Here is an 18430-nt window from a genome sequence, read left to right on the forward strand (position 1 = left end):
CCTAATCTCCATGTAAGTACTACATGACTCTGGCCCTTGGGCCTAGCTACTTAGATGGGGTAGATGCACCTGACCCAAAGGCCACCACTCCTACTGTCTCGTCATCAGCCTACAAGGAAGAGCTTGCTAAAGAGCTAAGCTCAACAGAAATAACAAGATAGATTCTCTCTCACAGATGTACAAATGCATTCTCACTCTCAACTAAATGGAAAGTGGTAGGAGATATTTATGTAGTTGGGAAGCCGGAACAGAAACTAAAACATTGCTGGAGAAGCCGTAAGATAGCAGAGACCATACATGAGATGAAACCGTAAGGTAAGAAAAAACATATACAAAGAGGAGGGTGAAATCAGCAATTGTATGATAGGAATGGTATGACCAGAGACCAAAAAAAGGCATTAAGAAACCCCAATGCAGGGGGAGAAAACTGGACAGCTACATGTAAAAGAATGGAATTAGAACATTTTCTTTCTTTATTTTTTTTGGCTGCACTGGGTCTTCATTGCTGCTCGTGGGCTTTCTCTAGTTGCAGCAAGCAGGGGCTACTCTTCGTTGCAGTGCACAGGCTTCTCACTGCGGTGGCTTCTCTTGTTGTGGAGCACGGGCTCTAGGTGTGCAGGCTTCAGTAGTTGTGGCTTGTGGGCTCTAGAGTGCAGGTTCAGTACATGTAGTGCATAGTCTTATTTGCTCTGCGGCATGTGGGATCTTCCCAGACTAGGGATCGAACCCGTGTCCCATGCATTGGCAGGCGGATTCATAACCACTGTGCCACCAGGGAAGTCCTGAGGCAGATTCTTAACCACTGTGCCACCAGGGAAGTCCCAGAACGTTTTCTTACACCATATAGAAAAACAAAATCAAAATGGACTAAAGACCTAAATATAAGACCAGAAACCATAAAACTCCTAGAAGAAAACATGGGTGGAACACTCTTTGACATAAATCACTGCAATATTTTTTTGGATCTGCCTCCTAAAGCAAAGGAAACAAGAGAAAAAATAAACAAATGGGACCTAATGAAACTTAAAAGTGTTTGCACAGCAAAGGAAACGATTAACAAAACAAAAAGACAACCTACTAAATGGGAGGAAATATTCACAAATGATATGACCCATAAAGGGAAACAGTATGGCAGTTTGTCAAAAAACTAAAAAAGAACTACCATATGAACAAGCAATTCCACTCCCAGGTATATATCCAAAACAAAAACAAAAACACTAATTCAAAAAGATACATGCACCCCCATGTTCACAGCAGCATTATTTACAATTGCCAAAATATAGAATGAGTGGATAAAGAAGATGTGGTGTGTGCATGTGTGTGTATGTATACATACACACACACACGCTGAAAAGGCTATATATATATATATATATATATATATATATATATATATATATATACACACACACACACACACTCATATATATATGTGTGTATATATGTACGTGTATGTGTGTATATATATATGTTATAAGACTCCATGCTCCCAATGCAGGGGGCCCAGGTTCGATCCCTGGTCAGGGAACTAGATCCCACATGCATGCCACAACTAAGGAGCCCGGTGCCACAACTAAGGAGCCTGCCTGCTGCAACTAAGACCCAGTGCAACCAAATAAATAAATATTTTTTAAAAAATACTACTCAGCCATAAAAAAGAATGAAACTTTACCATTTGCAACAATATTGATGGACTTGGAGGGGATTATGCTAAGTGAAGTAAGTCAAACAAAGAAAGCCAAACACTGTATGATCTCACTTATATGTGGAATCTAAAAAATAAAACTAGTGAATATAACAAAAAGGAAACAGACTCAGAGATATAGTGCACAAACTAGTACTTACCAGTGTGGAGAGGGAAGCAGGGAGGGGTAAAATAGGGGTAGAGGATTAAGAGGTACAAAATACTATGTATAAAATAACTAAGCTACAAGGATATATTGTACAGCACAAGGAATATAGCCAATATTTTATAATAACTATAAATGGAATATAACCTTTAAATATTGTGAATCACTATTTTGTACGTGTGAAACTTACATAATATTGTACATCAACTATACCTCAATTTAAAAAGTATTTTTTTAATCAAAAAAAAAAAAGAAAGAAACCCTAATGCAGGGGGAGAATGATGACAAATTCTCATGCTGAAAAGGCTGTAAGAAAACCTACTCTACAGCTTCAGTGGATCCTTCCAGTTCCCTAGCTATATCCCAGTCTCCCTGAGACCTGGATTGACACTGCCCTTCCTGGATTACTGTGGGATTCCAGGCTCCCTTTTACCACATGGACCTGTGCAATGAACACCCAGTTCTTAAAGAAACCCAAATATCTCTTCATTACTTGTGATAGAAAGAAGCCTAACATACACTAATAACCCTTCTATAAGCAGTCACCTCCTTGAAAGCAAAGACTAGGTTTATTCAACTTAGAATTGCCAAAAATACCTAGAACTGTGCCTTTTACAAAACTCAGTACTCATGGAATTTATTGTAGAAATACTAAATGAACAAAGCCTCAGATATCCAGATTGTTCTAAGACAGAAGCAATCTAGACACAAAGGAAAATTCAGAGATATAAGACTATTCCACTGTACATAAAGAGGTCCAAAGCAGTGAGAGAGATACTGATCCTAACCCATAACTACTACTGACCTAGACAGAAGTAAATCAAGACATTACATTCCCCTGGCTATAACTGAATCAAAGATGGACACATGGCTCTTCTGGTCAATGACAGTCAAGCTCAGGACTTCAGATGAAGTAAAGTTCTTCCTACTGTACTTGAACTGGAAGGGCAGCAAATGGAGTTATTTCAGCCACCCTGCTGCCCTATGAAACCTAAATATCAAATCAACACACAGTGGAGAGCAGATCTGAGTTCAGAAAAGGAAGCAGAATAGGTTCCGGTGACATCATATAAACTAAAAGCCACGTCTGAAGCCAGTGCTTTCCCTGGACTTTTCAATAACATAAGTCAAATTATTCTCTTTTTAAGCCAATTTGGGTTGGGTTTTCTATCACTTGCAACCAAGTCTTTTAATTCGTATAGAAGCTCCCCAAAAATCTGCAGTTCACATTTCTCTTTTAATTTTTACAAAAATTCTAGCACATCAACGCATCCTTCTACTTGCTTACCCTGACTTAAATCTGGCTTTCCCCTAAATATTTTCTACAGTTCTCTCTTTTTACTGTAATCCATACCCCCCACAGAGCCAGAAGTGGTTGCCATTCACTTGTCTTTCTACAGTAGCTTCCAGATCATGATCATCCTCCTTTATGGCCCCACCTTCAAGATATATCTTCTCCTCATCACTATCATCTTCTGATCCCTTAGTTGTACCTTCTTCCTTCACTGAAGACCAGGGGAGCCCAGTTCAGAGTATTCTTCTCTACTAAATCTTCTATTACAATCTTGGGAGATTTCAATGTCCATGAAGATTACCCATCCAATTACTGTACATTAGAATTCATAGGCCTCTTTAGTTCCAAAGGTTCTTAGCTCAACTCTATTTTAGGCATCTATTCTTCAGCTCTTTACTCTGAATCTTGCCATCATTTAAAACTGTTCTCCCTTGATTACTCCAGTAGCTCACCAAAATCTTACTCTGACTTTACTTACTCTGTGACTTTACAGAAACCTCTTGTCCCTCAAATCCTGATTCCTCCTAACCCAGATCCTATAGTTGGACATCTAAATCTCTTAGCAGCAACTTCAGATTTGTACCCCTTTCTCTGAACCTGACCACAACACCACAGCTCCAGGTCAACACTGTTTCTGGAAAACTGAGCTACTCTAAAGAAAAACCACACTAGATATACTGATACCACTATAAAGTCTCCAACCTTACTCCTTTAAAATAAATTTCATACACTCCCTCTTCCATGCCCCTCAACAACTCTTTCATTTTCTCAACTCAAGCCCGCCAGTCACTCCCTGCCCAGACCCTTCACTCTCAACCAGAGAGACTGAAATCTGATCTTATAGAGATACATAAGTTATCAGGCATGCCCTCCCTCCACCCCATATCCCTACCTGTAACCTTATTTATATTCATACTTCTCCTTACCTATCTTTATTTCAGTCATAGGAAATGAGGTGTCCCTCCTGTTCAAAGCCAGCCCATCTTACCTGTACCCTTGATGCACACTGTGACTCCCATGCCCTTCATACCGCCTTCAACACTCTGCCCTACCAGCCGTAACTATATTTTAAATCTTCAACCTCTCCTTCCCCAATGGCACCTTTCCCCTCACCACAGATACAAGGTCAGGTCTTATCCTAAAAAGAAAGCCCTTCCTGGCTCCCATCCAGTCTCTTCCTCTTCTCAGCACACCTACTCAAAAAGAAGTTATTCTCTTTTTCTCTCTCTCCTTCCCTCTCCCCCTTCCCTTTCCCATTCCTCTTTTCCCCAAACTCTCCCTCTCTTCCTTCTCCCTCTTCCCCCCCTCACTTCTCCTCTCTCTATTTCTCCTCTCATCCCCTTGTTCCTTCCCCTTCTCCTCTCTCTATCCTCTTCTTCCCCTCCTCCTTTATCACCTGCCATTTACTCTTCCACCTACTGTGAGGGGGATTCTACCCTTAACCCCCTACTGATACTGCTTTTAAGGTCACCATGACTTCTTAATCACCAAATCAAATGAACATTTTTCCTGTCTTTATTTTTTTATACCAATGTACTGTATTTGACACTGTTACTGTCTCCCTCTTGAATTTTTCTACTCATTTACACATTGGGCAGCACACAGTAGACACTCAAATATATTTGAATAAATGAATAAGGTTACAAAATGAAACAACATCATGCATTTTTCTATCTGGAGAATGAGTATGAGTCAACAGCCCATGAACATTCATGGTAATTAACTATAACATCACGAACCAAATTAGACTAAGCAGCACGTATCAGTAATGGAACAATCAGTTCAATTACATGATTTTCTCCAGTCATCCTCAGCACCAAAAATCATAAACAGAAAACCAGGACTAATGATAAGCAAGGGCACAGTAATGAAAATTCTAAAGGAATCTAGAGTGCAAAGAAAAGCACAACACAAACCTTTTTTGTATTTTTTACTAAGTACCATATGTGATAAAAACTATACCTGTGTGTCATGAGGACACATATAAAGGAAAAGAGCTAAGCATAAATCAGTCTGCTGCACCAAATGATTAAGAGTTCACAAATAAACCTGAAGTTTAGTTTATCAAAAGTTATGAGAAGTTGGGCTTCCCTGGTGGCGCAGTGGTTAAGAGTCCGCCTGCCGATGCAGGGGACACGGGTTCGTGCCCCGGTCCGGGAGGATCCCACATGCCACGGAGCGGCTGGGCCCGTGAGCCATGGCCGCTGAGCCTGCGCGTCCGGAGCCCGTGCTCCGCAACGGGAGAGGCCACAACGGTGAGAGGCCCGCGTACCGGAAAAAAAAAAAAAAAAAGTTATGAGAAGTGAACTAGCAGAAGACACACATGAGAATGTAGAATTACTGCCACCTCATGACAAATTTAAACCACAGAAGATTCACTTTACTTTATTTCTAAGCAGATTTCTTCCCACACATTTTCCCTTAATTATTCCCACCATCAATGTTTTTTTTTTTCCCCACCATCAACGTTTTAAATGATTTCAGGTGCTAATGTCAGCAGGCGTACTTACTTAAAACACATTCCTGACTTGTAAAGAAACCTTCCCAGATAAAAGATGAAAACTCAGAGACCAAACATGGTGGTCCAAACACACCAGAATCCTGTGCACCTTCTTGCTATCTGGAGCATTTTGACATAGTAAACTATACAAAGCAAATGGCTTTCTCCAACACGACTACTAATAGGCTACAGATTTCATAGCATTTTAAGTTTCTAAAGCATTTTAACATATACTTGTTTCATTTATAACTCACACCAAGTCTATGAAAGCAGGCAAGGCAAGCATTAATGTTCATTTACAGTGAGACAACTAAAGCCTAGGTCGTTCACTGATCATAAATCCCAAAGCTAAAACGTGGCAATCAGGCCCCATCACCTCCAAATTTTCTCCTCTCTCTCCTATTCCTTTGTCCTCGACCATCCTTACCTCCTTCCTATCCATCTTAGAGGAAAAGGTATCTCTCCTTTCTAAAACTAATCCACACTGAAACTCTTAAGCCTAGAACCCCCAACAGAACCTTCAACTAACTTCTTTTTCTCACCCACAATATCTGCCTTTCCTCTAACTACCTCTCCTCATTCTATAAGTATGTTCAAGTCTTCCCTTCCTAAAAAAAAGAAAAAAAAAATTCCTCAACCCTACCTGTTCCAGAAGCTGTGACCCACTCTCCCTCCCTCCTCTCTCTGATAAACTCTTAAGGTCTACAACTGTAGGCACTTGTACCGCACTTTCGTCTCTCCACTAAAACATTCCTTATTAAAGGTCACCAATGAATTCCTAGTGGCCAAACTCAATAACCACTCTTCAGTTCTTATCCTTAAGTTTTTGGCCTTTGTCCTAAGGTATTTGACACCACAGACCATTTTACCCTTCCTAAAACCTGGCTTCACCCCTGGGCTCTACTATGTCCCTCTCTCATTCTCCTACCACTGATTTCCTTCTTAGTCTCCTTTACTTAACTCTCGTCTTTTGCAAATTACCTACATGTCGATCCTCTGCAGAGCTCCCCCTCTCCTTTTCTCTATTCAGCTAAACACACTTCCCGAACAATCTCTTTCACTCCCATGCCCTAAGTTACCAACCATATGCCTATGATTTCCTAAACTCTATGGTCTCTACACACCCTTTCATTCTTTTAGGAAGAAGCTAGAACAAAACAAAAGTGATATTTATCAAATCTCTGGGCAGGAAGGAGGAGAAGAAGATGGGATAATTTTCTAAGCTTAGAAACAAACAAATACAATGAAAACACAGGTTTGACTGCATAAAATTTTTAAAGTTCTGTAAACTAAGACAAACAACACAGAAAATAAAATAACACGTACGTATATTAACTACACACATACCTATAAATATATAACTTGATAAATAAATGGAAAAATCAGGAAATTTACTAAAGAAAAAAGTGAGCTATTACTTAAAACCACTGAAAATGTTCAACATTACTAGCAATTTAGGAAGTTCAATTCAGACCTATTAATTTTTTTTATAATGAGGCAATCCATATAACTTTCATAAAATTTTTAAAGCTGTCCTTGGCCCCCTAAATTAAGAATTACCATTCTACATATATTTCTATTCATGTTCTAAGATTGCCATTAACTTTTTGTTGTTGGGCTTCCCTGGTGGCGCAGTGGTTGAGAGTCCGCCTGCCGATGCAGGGGACACGGGTTCGTGCCCTGGTCCGGGAAGATCCCACATACCGCGGAGCGGCTGGGCCCGTGAGCTATGGCCGCTGAGCCTGCGCATCCGGAGCCTGTGCTCCGCAACGGGAGAGGCCACAACAGTGAGAGGCCCGCATACCGCAAAAAAAAAACTTTTTGTTGTTGTTGTTTTGTAACATTATTTGACAACCAGCAGTTAGTTCTCATCCACACTGACTGTAGATTTTTTAAAGTAGTGACAGGTACACAGGTAACCAATGCATAGAGCTTGTATGATGAATCTTCATTGTCATTACATTTTCTGGACAAACACACATGGATATAGTATGCAACATTCCTTATTCCTTTGGCCCACATAGTGTGGTGAGCCTGGTGTCAATGCACACATCTAGAGTTCCCATCTCTTTCATGGAAAATTTCTGGACCTCTCTGAGTGCCTGCAGGGCACTCTTCTTTTTTTTTTTTTTTTTTTTTTTTTTTTTTTGGTGTGCTGGGTGGTATGCGGGATCTTACTTCCCCAACCAGGATCGAACCCATGCCCCCTGCAGTAGAAGCAGAGTCTTAACCACTCCAGGGAATTCCCAGGGCACTCTTTTTGAAGCTCACTCCACGGATGCGCTTGTGAATGGTGATGACATATTTTATTCTCTGGACACCACCTCGCTGATGGCAGAATGGTCCTTCTTTTTGCCACCCTTCTTTGCAGGAGCCATTCTGCCAGGTCCAGGTTAGAAAGGAAGCACGCAAGGTATTGCTGCATTTGCTTTTTAAATAACATTATAATATGTTCTTAACACTCAAAGTCACCCCTACCACATTTCAGGCACTCTTCTAGATGCTAGAGGATACAGCAGTGAACAAAACAGATAAAAATCAATGTCTCCCTGAAGCTTATATAGGATTCTAGTCTGGGGGTAGGGAGAAGAGAAAAATTAAATAAGTAAAACATATAACATGTTATATGATGACTAAGTGCTATGGAAATAATGCAGGAAAGAGACTAGTAGAATTGGGAAGGGTTACAAGTTTTAATACTGTGGTTAAGGCCTCACTGAAAAGGTGGCATTTACGTAAGACTTAAAAGAGTTGAGGGAATAAGTCATATCCGGGAGAAGAATATTACAGGAAAAGGCCCTCAGATGGGAGCTTTCCCAGGGTGTTTGAGGGATAGAGGGATAGCAAGAAGATATTAGGACTAAAGAGAAGTGATAGAGAGGAACAATAATAGAAAATGAAATCAGAAAGGTAATGGGGGAGGAGGAAGAAGATCACTTAATATCCACCATGGGCGCTAAGTATCTCCACACACCTCTACTGAGTATGTCAAAACACAAGGCCTTAACTGTCCTCTGATTCTGGGCCACTTCTGTAGCTACTCACACAGGCAATTAAGTAAGCCAAACCAAGGCAACCACAACATGACCACTATACCACTGCTCACTCCCAGGGGGTGGGTGGGAAGTTGGAGGTTTAGGGGCAGTAGGAGATCACAGCTCAGTTTTGGACAGGTCAAATTTGAAATCCTATTAGATATCCAACTGGAGATATTGTGTAGATAACCGAATATGAGTCCAGATTTCAGAGAAAAGGCCAAAGCTATAGGTATAAATTTGGAAGTCAACAATGTAAGAGACTAAATGAGCCAAGGAAATAAAAGTTTTTTTGTTGTTTTGGCCACACCACGCAGCTTGCAGGATCTTGGTTCCCCAACCAGGGATTGAACCCGGGTCACGATAGTAAAAGCCCTGAAAGCCCAGAATCCTAACTACTGGGCCACCAGGGAGCTCCCACAAAGATTTTTTTTTTAAAGGTGATGACCAAGGTGTGAGCCTGGAACATTCTACTATTGAGAGGAAGGGAGATTAGGAGACCATGATATAGGAGAAGAACTAGGAGAATGTGATGTCCTGGAAGCAAATGGAAAAATGGTTTCAAGAACAAAGAGGTAATCAACTGTGGCAAAGTTGCTGACAGATTATGTGAAATGAGGAATGACCACTAGATTTAGCAATGTGGAGACAGGTGGTCACAAGGTATAATTCTAGAGGACTAGTGGGTTCAATATCGTAACTGAATTCAAGAAAAAATGGAAGGAGGTTAATTGTAGGTATGGAGACAAGAGTTTCACTCTAAATTAATATTTATTTATTGAATGAATGATGAATGAATGCATCCCTAATCCTATCAAGTGTGCAATGAATTCATATACTTTGCCCATGGAAATATAAAACAGTACAATCTCTTTGGAAAGAGACCTAATACACATCCCAACTGGTTTTTAAAATGCATAAGATACACGGATAGATAGATAGATATTATACCTCTAGAAAGGAATTCACCAAGATGTTAAAGGACTGGTTATCACAGATTGTAAGATTATAGCTAACTTTAATTATCTTCTATATAATACTTCTATATTCTTCAAATGTTCTACAATGAACATGTATAACTTTTATAATCAATAGCTTTTTAAATGTTCATAGTCTATGCCTCAAAAGATATATCTAAGTATTGCTTCTAAGGAAATAACCTGAAATTTAGAAAAAGTTTCATGCACCAAAATTTTTATCATGGTTTATTTAAACAGTAATAGTTTCCAACAACAGGGGCTAGAAAAAGTTTAAGGTATGTTCTCTAAATGAAATATCAAGCAGTCATTTAGAAGGATGTTGGTTAACTGGGGAAATGCTTATATTAAAAGTAACTGAATAGGGACTTCCCTGGTGGCCCAGCGGTTAAGACTCTGCGCTCCCAATGCAGGGGGCCTGGGTTCAATTCCCGGTCAGGAAACTAGATCCCACATGCTGCAACTAAAGATCCTGCATGCAGCAGTGAAGATCCTGCATGCTGCAACTAAGACCTGGCTCAGCCAAATTAATATTATTTTTAAAATTTTTTTAATAAAATTAAGTGTATAGGGACTTCCCTGGTGGCGCAGTGGTTAAGAATTGCCTGCCAGTGCAGGGGACATGGGTTTGAGCCCTGGTCTGGGAAGATCCCACATGCTGTGGAGCAACTAGTCCCATGAGCCACAACTACTGAGCCTGTGCTCTAGAGCCCACGAGCTGCAACTACTGAGCCCACGTGCTGCAACTACTGAAGCCCACACACCTAGAGCTCGTGCTCCACAACAAGAGAAGCCACCGCGATGAGAAGCCCGCACACTGCAACGAAAAGTAGCCCCGGCTCGCCGCAACTAGAGAAAGCCCGCACACAGCAACAAAGACCCAACACAGCCTAAATAAATAAATAAATAAATAAGATTAACTGAATAAATATCAATAGGTGGGTAGTGGACTAGTCATATGTGATTCTCTCCCTAACCAACTCTAAAACAACAGTAAAATCATTTTTTAAAAGAAAAAGATGACAATGAAGACTAAAGGAAGAACAGTGGCCGAGAGAGGAGAAAAAAAAAAAGATTAAAGGAATAAAAAAAAGGACAAAAAACAAAAGATGTCAACAAATTTTTGGAATTTAGAAAAATGTTTAAGTGATTTAGGAGAACAAAGGAAGTGACAAATTAAATGCCTAGCAAAGGGGTTACAAAAATGAACAAGTCAGGGCTTCCCTGGTGGCACAGTGGTTGAGAGTCTGCCTGCCGATGCAGGGGACACGGGTTCTTGCCCCGGTCCAGGAAGATCCCACATGCCGTGGAGTGGCTGGGCCCATGAGCCATGGCTGCTGATCCTGTGAATCTGGAGCCTGTGCTCCACAATGGGAGAGGCGACAACAGTGAGAGGCCCACGTACAGCAAAAAAAAAAAAAAAAAAAAAAAAAAAATGAACAAGTCATTTAACTTTATTGGGTAAATGTTTGAAAGCAATTGTCCACTCACATGTTTTCATTCCACAAATGTTTCCTACTAGAGCATACAAAAGTAAAAAAGACAAAGTCCTTTAAGGAGCTTACCTCCTTGTCATCTAGATTTCCATTTTGAAGTGTGTAATCTAGGCTAACATAGATTCTACCTGTCACTTAAACCAATACTTTCAGGAAGCCAGCAGGAATGATACATTGAACGTACAAACTCTTTCTAGCTAATTCCAAAGAGTGATACCAAATGTCACTGCATATTTCCTCAGGAGGCATATAATTACTCAGAGTAACAGACCTCTTTGGCAGCCCTTAAGAAAACTCTGTCCTTAGGTTTTAAAATTACCTCTTAACACAGTATTTAGTGCTTTCCTTGTAGTGTTCACTGCTTTGAGTTTTCACGTATCTAAAGATATCTGTAGTAGCTTTCTTTTAGAGAAAAATTAAAACTTCAATATTCTATCTATGCAAAAGCATTACTGACTCTACTCATCTTTTTATTTTTTTGGCCGTGACACACAGCTTGCAGGATCTTAGTTCCTTGACCAGGGATTGAACCCAAGACCCGGCAGGGAAAGCGCCAAGTCCTAACCACTGGACCACCAAGGAATTCCCATCTACTCATCTTTTTATCAGGTGAACAACACTGGAAAATATTTGTTTGGCGTGACCATGACGTTACAGGATTGCTGAAGTGAGCATAACATTAACATTAAAACTCATAGCAGGGTTTCCCTGGTGGCGCAGTGGTTGAGAGTCCACCTGCCGATGCAGGGGACATGGGTTCGTGCCCTGGTCTGGGAAGATCCCACATGCTGCGGAGCAGCTGGGCCCGTGAGCCATGGCTGCTGAGCCTGCACATCCGGAGCCTGTGCTCTGCAACGGGAGAGGCCACAACAGTGAGAGGCCCGCATACCGCAAAAAAAAAAAAAAAAAAAAAAAAAAAACTCATAGCATAACATTAAAATTCATTTGCATCAATGAGCTAGAGAAACTGGATAGAGGCCAAAGGTTAAATGCAAGGTGACCATTATTAACGATACCCCTAGTCAAAACTAGAAATCAAAATAGGAATAGTTCCTAGCTGCAGAAAAACCAAGGAACAGAAGTACAATGATGACTTCCACCTTCCTAATGGAGATTATGCAACATGTGGATAATTTATATTGGTGGTCCTATCATAGGAAAAATATATCTACGTGAACAATCTGAGCCAGTCATCCCCAACTAAGTGGTTTTTCAGATTATAACTTAATAGTTAATATCAATCTCCTAATAACAAGACCCTTCTTATCACAATCTGCATCAAAATGTTATAAATTAAGTAAGTGGTAGCTATGGATTATCAAGAGCCTTTGTATCAAGCCAAAAGACAACTGAGAGACTTACTAGATTTAAAAAGTGGTGGTACAGGGCTTCCCTGGTGGCTCAGTGGTTGAGAGTCCACCTGCCGATGCAGGGGACACGGGTTTGTGCCCTGGTCCGGGAGGATCCCACATGCTGCGGTGCGGCTGGGCCCATGAGCCATGGCCGCTGAGCCTGCGCGTCCGGAGCCTGTGCTCCGCAACGGGAGAGGCCACAACAGTGAGAGGCCCGCATGCCGCAAAAAAAAAAAAGTGGTGGTACAAACAATCCAATTCAAAAAATAGAGGAAGGACTTGAAGAGACATTTCTCCAAAGAACATATACAGATTGCCAACAAGCACATGAAAACGTCCTCCACGTCACTAGCCATTAGGATAACGCAAACTAAAACCACAATGAGATACCACGTCATGTCCATTAGGATGGGTATAATTTAAAAAAAAGAAAATAACAAGTGTTGGGAAGAAAGTGGAGAAATTAGAACCCTTGGGCATTGCTGGTAGGAATATAAATTGGTGCACTGTGGAAAACAGTTAGGTGAATTCTCAAAAAGTTAAACACAGAATTATCAAATGATCCAGCAATTCCAATTCTAGGTATATACCTAAAAGAATTAAAAGCAGGGGCTCAAATAGAACTTCTACTCCAGTGTTCATAACAGCCTTATTCACAACAGCCAAAAGGTGGAAACAACCCAAATGTCCAATGACAAACAGATAAACGAAATGTGGAATATACAAACAATGGAATGCTACTCAGCCCAAAAAAGGAAATTCAAACACATGTTACAATATGAATAAAACATAAAAACATCATGCTAAGTGAAACAAGCCAGACCCAAAGGACAAATATTTTGTATGATTCCAGTTATATGAGGTACCTTGAGAAGTCAAATTCATAAATACAGAAAGCAAAATGGTGACTGCCAGGGACTAGAGGAGGAGGGAATAGGTGCTTAGAGTTTAATGGGTACAAGTTTCAATTTGGGCACAAAAAGTTCTGGGGCTTCCCTGGTGGCACAGTGGTTAAGAATCCTCCTGCCAACGCAGGAGACACGGGTTCAATCCCTGGTCTGGGAAGATCCCACATGCCACAGAGCAACTAAGCCCATGCGTCACGACTACTGAGCTTGCGCTCTAGAGCCTGTGAGCCACAATAACTGAGCCTGTGTTTCACAACTACTTAAGCCCGCGCACCTAGAAGCCGTGCTCCACAACAAGAGAAGCCACCGCAATGAGAAGCACGTGCACCACAACGAAGAGTAGCCCCCGCTTGCCGCAATTAGAGAAGAACCGTGCGCAGCAACAACGACCCAACGCAGCCAAAAATAAATAAATAAAATTTAAAAAGAAAGAAAGAAAAAGTTCTGGGGCTTCCCTGGTGGCGCGGTGGTTAAGAATCCGCCTGCCAATGCAGGGAACGTGGGTCCAATCCCTGGTCCAGGAAGATCCCACATGCGGTGGAGCAACTAAGCCCATGCGCCACAACTACTGAGCCTGCGCTCTAGAGCCCGTGAGCCACAACTACTGAAGCCCACGTGTGTAGAGCCTGTGCTCTGCAACAAGAGAAGCCACCACAATGAGAAGCTGGCACACCGCAACAGAGCAGCCCCCGCTCGCCACAACTAGAGAAAGCCCAAGTGCAGCAACAAAGACCCAATGCAGCCAAAAATAAATAAAACAAAATAATTTATAAAAGAAAAAGTTCTGGAAACAGATTGTAGTGATGCACAACAAAGTAAATGTACTTAATGCCACTGAGCTTATACAATTAAAAATGGTTAAATTGGTAAATTTTATGTTATGTATATTTACCACAATAAAAAGTGATGGTAACATTTTCAAGGAAGGTAAATTTGAGTAGAATTGCTAGGATACAACTTTATTCTCTCCTTTGAAAGGAATCTGGTAAACTTTGAGTAGAATTGCTAGGATACAACTTTATTCTCTCCTTTGAAAAGAATCTGGTATAATGATCAGCTGATGCGAAATAACCTTTGTACAGGATGGATAAATCACAGTGCTGCCAGTTCACTCATTCTTATCTCAAAGAATGATCCTTTCTGTGTCTGGAAGTCTGTTTTAATACAATGTTTGTAAGATGAATGAATCCTTTCCATCCATCCTTGGGCCAATTAATTGCCCTGATTTTCAGGATAATCCACATTGTGGTCCCCAAAACTCCCTTAATCTTTTACCTCCCATCATCGCCTGCCATAAATCCTGCCCTTCAATCACAATGGTTTACTACTACACCTAAACATAATTTATACTGATCTTCCTGTGTAAACTCTGCTTCTCCCTTTGGAATTCCTATCTCCCCATTTTTAGTAGCAAGATAGCTGAAATCTAGAACTTTGAAGCCAGATTATCTGGGTTCAAATACTGCCTACACCACTTGTTAGCCATGTGACTTTGAACAAAGCACTGGGAAAGCAAAACTGACACTGCCTTGCCACCATTATGAATAAATGTCACATCCCATAGATAGGGAGAAAGAAAATACTTTGTATCTTGAGTTAAATTAAAAAATAAGGGCTTCCCTGGTGGCACAGTGGTTAAGAATCCACCTGCCAATGCAGGGGACACGGGTTCAAGCCTTGGTCCGGGAAGATCCCACATGCCACGGAGCAACTGAGCCCGTGCGCCACAATTACTGAGCCCATGTGCCACAACTACTGAAGCCCACGTGCCTAGAGCCCGTGCTCCCCAACAAGAGAAGCCACTGCAATGAAAAGCCCGCGCACCGCAAGGAAGAGTAGCCCCCACTCACCGCAACTAGAGAAAGCCTGAACACAGCAATGAATACCCAACAAAGCCAAACATAAATAAATAAATAAATAAATAATTTTTAAAAAATGAGTCACTCTGTAATTCTGATCCCCAAAATAAATGAAATCTTGAGCATTTTCTGTAAGTTTGGACTCCCTAACTAAACTTTTTCCCTAACTTTTAAAATACTGGTATCCAAAAAAATGTTATGCAACAAAAAAACAACCCAATCAAAAAATGGACAGAAGATAATAGACATTTCTCCAAAGAAGACATACAAATGGCCAGTAAGCACATGAAAAGCTGCTCAACATCATTAATTATTAGAGAAATGCAAATCACAACTACAATGAGGTACCACCTCACACCGGTCAGAGTGGCCATCATTAAAAAGTCTAGAAATAACAAATGCTGGAGAGGGTGTGGAGAAAAGTGAACCCTCCTACACTGTTGGTGGGAGTGTAAGTTGGTACAGCCACTATGGAAAACAGTATGGAGGTTCCTCAGAAAACTAAAAATAGAATTACCATATGATCCAGCAATCCCACTCCTGGGAATATACCCGGACAAAACTATAATTCAAAAAGATAGGGACTTCCCTGGTGGCACAGTGGTTAAGAATCAGCCTGCCAATGCAAGGGACATGGGTTCGATCCCTGGTCTGGGAAGATCCCACATGCCAAGGAGCAACTAAGCCTGTGTACCACAACGACTGAGCCTGCGCTCTAGAGCCTGTGAGCCACAACTACTGAAGCCCGTGCACCTAGAGTCTGTGCTCTGCAACAAGAGAAGCCACCACAATGAGAAGTCCACGCACCGCAATGAAGAGTAGCTCCCGCTGGCTGCAACTAGAGAAAGCCTGCACACAGCAACAAAGACCCAACGCAGCCAAAATTAAAATAAATAAATAAATAAATAAATAAATAAATAAAATTTTTAAAAAGATACATGTAGCCCGATGTTCATAGCAGTACAGTTCACAATAGCCAAGACATGGAAACAACCTAAATGTCCATCAACAGATGAATGCATAAAGAAGACGTGGTACATATATATACATTGGAATACTACTCAGCCATAAAAAAGAACAAAATAATGCCATTTGCAGCAACATGGATGCAACTAGAGATTATCATAGTAAGTGAAGTAAGTCAGAAAGAGAAGACAAATACCATATGATATCACTTATATGTGAAATCTAAAATATGGCACAAATGACACTATCTACAAAACAGAAACAGACTCATAGACACAGAGAACAGACTCGTGGCTGCCGAGGTAGGGGGAGGGGTGGACTGGGAGTTTGGGATTGGTAGATGCAAACTACTACATTTAGAATGGATAAACTACAAGGTCCTAATGTATAACACAGGGAACTATATTCAATATCCTGTGATAAACCATAATGGAAAATAATATAAAAAAGCATGTCTCTATGTGTATAACTGAGTCACTTTGCAGTATAGCAGAGATTGGCACAGCGTTGTAAATCAACTCTGCTTCAATAAAAAAAAAATTTTTTTAAAGGCACCAAAAAAATGTTATGACCTTTGTGGATATAACAATCATGTTTAAAAACTGCTGTTTTCCACCATGACAAACTAATGTAAACTCAATAACTTTGGTGATCTCATGTTTTTGTCCCAATAAATGCCTATATTTTTTGATTCAGTAAGCCAGTCAAAACCTGACTCCCACTATTTTGCAAGTAGATCTCTATTCTTTTCTAAAAGCTTTAGTTCCTGAGATTTCCTTTCCTGTTACTTTAATTCCAAAATGTTTCTTATTTTTCTTTTTAATACTTATATCTTTTGTAATACATCTCCTTTAAATGACAACCCAAAATTCCGAAGCCTCCTTTTGACTTCCACTTCCAAAATCTCAGTGCCCTTCCCCAGAGGTAACCAATATTTAAATTGGGTGTGTGTCCTTCCAGACTTTTCTTTTTTAATGATTTTCATACATATATATATGGAATCATTGAAAACATACACTCTAATCTCCAGTTTCTTCATTTCTGTAACTGGAATGGAAACTACACCTGTCTCATAGGGTTGCCGGAAAGACTAAATGGAAAAAAAAAAAAAAATCACATAAAGTGCTATGTGCACTGTGCTTAGCACAAAGAAAAATCCCATTCATCTTTCAAGGTCCAGCTCAGATCACAGCTTCTCCATCAAGTTTACCCAGACTATTCAACTGCTGGTAATTTCATTTTTTCTCCAGTGAAGTTTCCTCAATACTCACTGGACATATCATACAGTGCCTCGGGTCATGGCCCATCCTATAGCTAGTAAACACCTGGAGGGCAGAAATTCAGTCTCAGTATCCTTCAGAACAACTGACACAGGGTTCTATATAAAGTAGGTACTCAATAAATTAAAATACTGAAAATTTCTAAGAAGCAAAAGCCCATGTAAAGTTTCTTCCTGACACACCTAGTAAAATTCAAGTGTTTTCAGACTTTTAACTGTGTAAAAGGAGCTGCCTTAGGTTATCAAGTACATAATGAAAGCCAATTTCTATTAAGTAGAGACCCAAAATCCCACTGATAAAGCATTCTATGTTTGTCTATTTTTTTTCTCCATTTAGAGTTTAAGTGCTTGGGAGGCAGGCAAATCTAGTAACTTTATTAATAAAATATATGTAATAATGTTATTATATAAACACAACTAGGTTTATATAATGAATATATTCCTTAAAAGTCACATCTAAGTTATTTCACTTTAAATGCACTGGAGAAAGCCAAAAAGGAAAAAATTAACAGATATACAAATATAACCACACAATATTGAACAAGAACAAGGACAGCATTGGGAAGTATGTAGAATTAAGTAATATAATGTTCATATTTCCTAAATCAACCCTTTCTGATGAAGACCTTTCTTTTTTTTTTTTTTTTTTTTTTGCAGTACACAGGCCTCTCACTGTTGTGGCCTCTCCCGTTGTGGAGCACAGGCTCAGGACGTGCAGGCTCAGCAGCCATTGCTCACGGGCCCAGCCGCTCCGCGGCATGTGGGATCCTCCCGGAGCGGGGCACAAACCCGTGTCCCCTGCATCGGCAGGCAGACTCTCAACCACTGCGCCACCAGGCAAGCCCGAGACTTTTCTTTTTTTTGGCCATGCCACACAGCTTGCAGGATCTCAGTTCCCTAACCAGGGACTGAAC

General features: G+C 40.5%; 1 protein-coding gene across 2 annotated transcripts in view; it reads right to left on the minus strand.

Moving 5' to 3' along the window:
- MGA (MAX dimerization protein MGA) overlaps positions 1-18430 on the minus strand; it is a 166155-nt gene that overhangs the window by 122197 nt on the left and 25528 nt on the right. The gene's annotated exons all lie outside the window — the stretch shown is intronic.

This window comes from Mesoplodon mirus, assembly GCF_964341445.2.
Source record: "Mesoplodon mirus genome assembly, chromosome: 4".
Taxonomy (NCBI): domain Eukaryota; kingdom Metazoa; phylum Chordata; class Mammalia; order Artiodactyla; family Ziphiidae; genus Mesoplodon; species Mesoplodon mirus.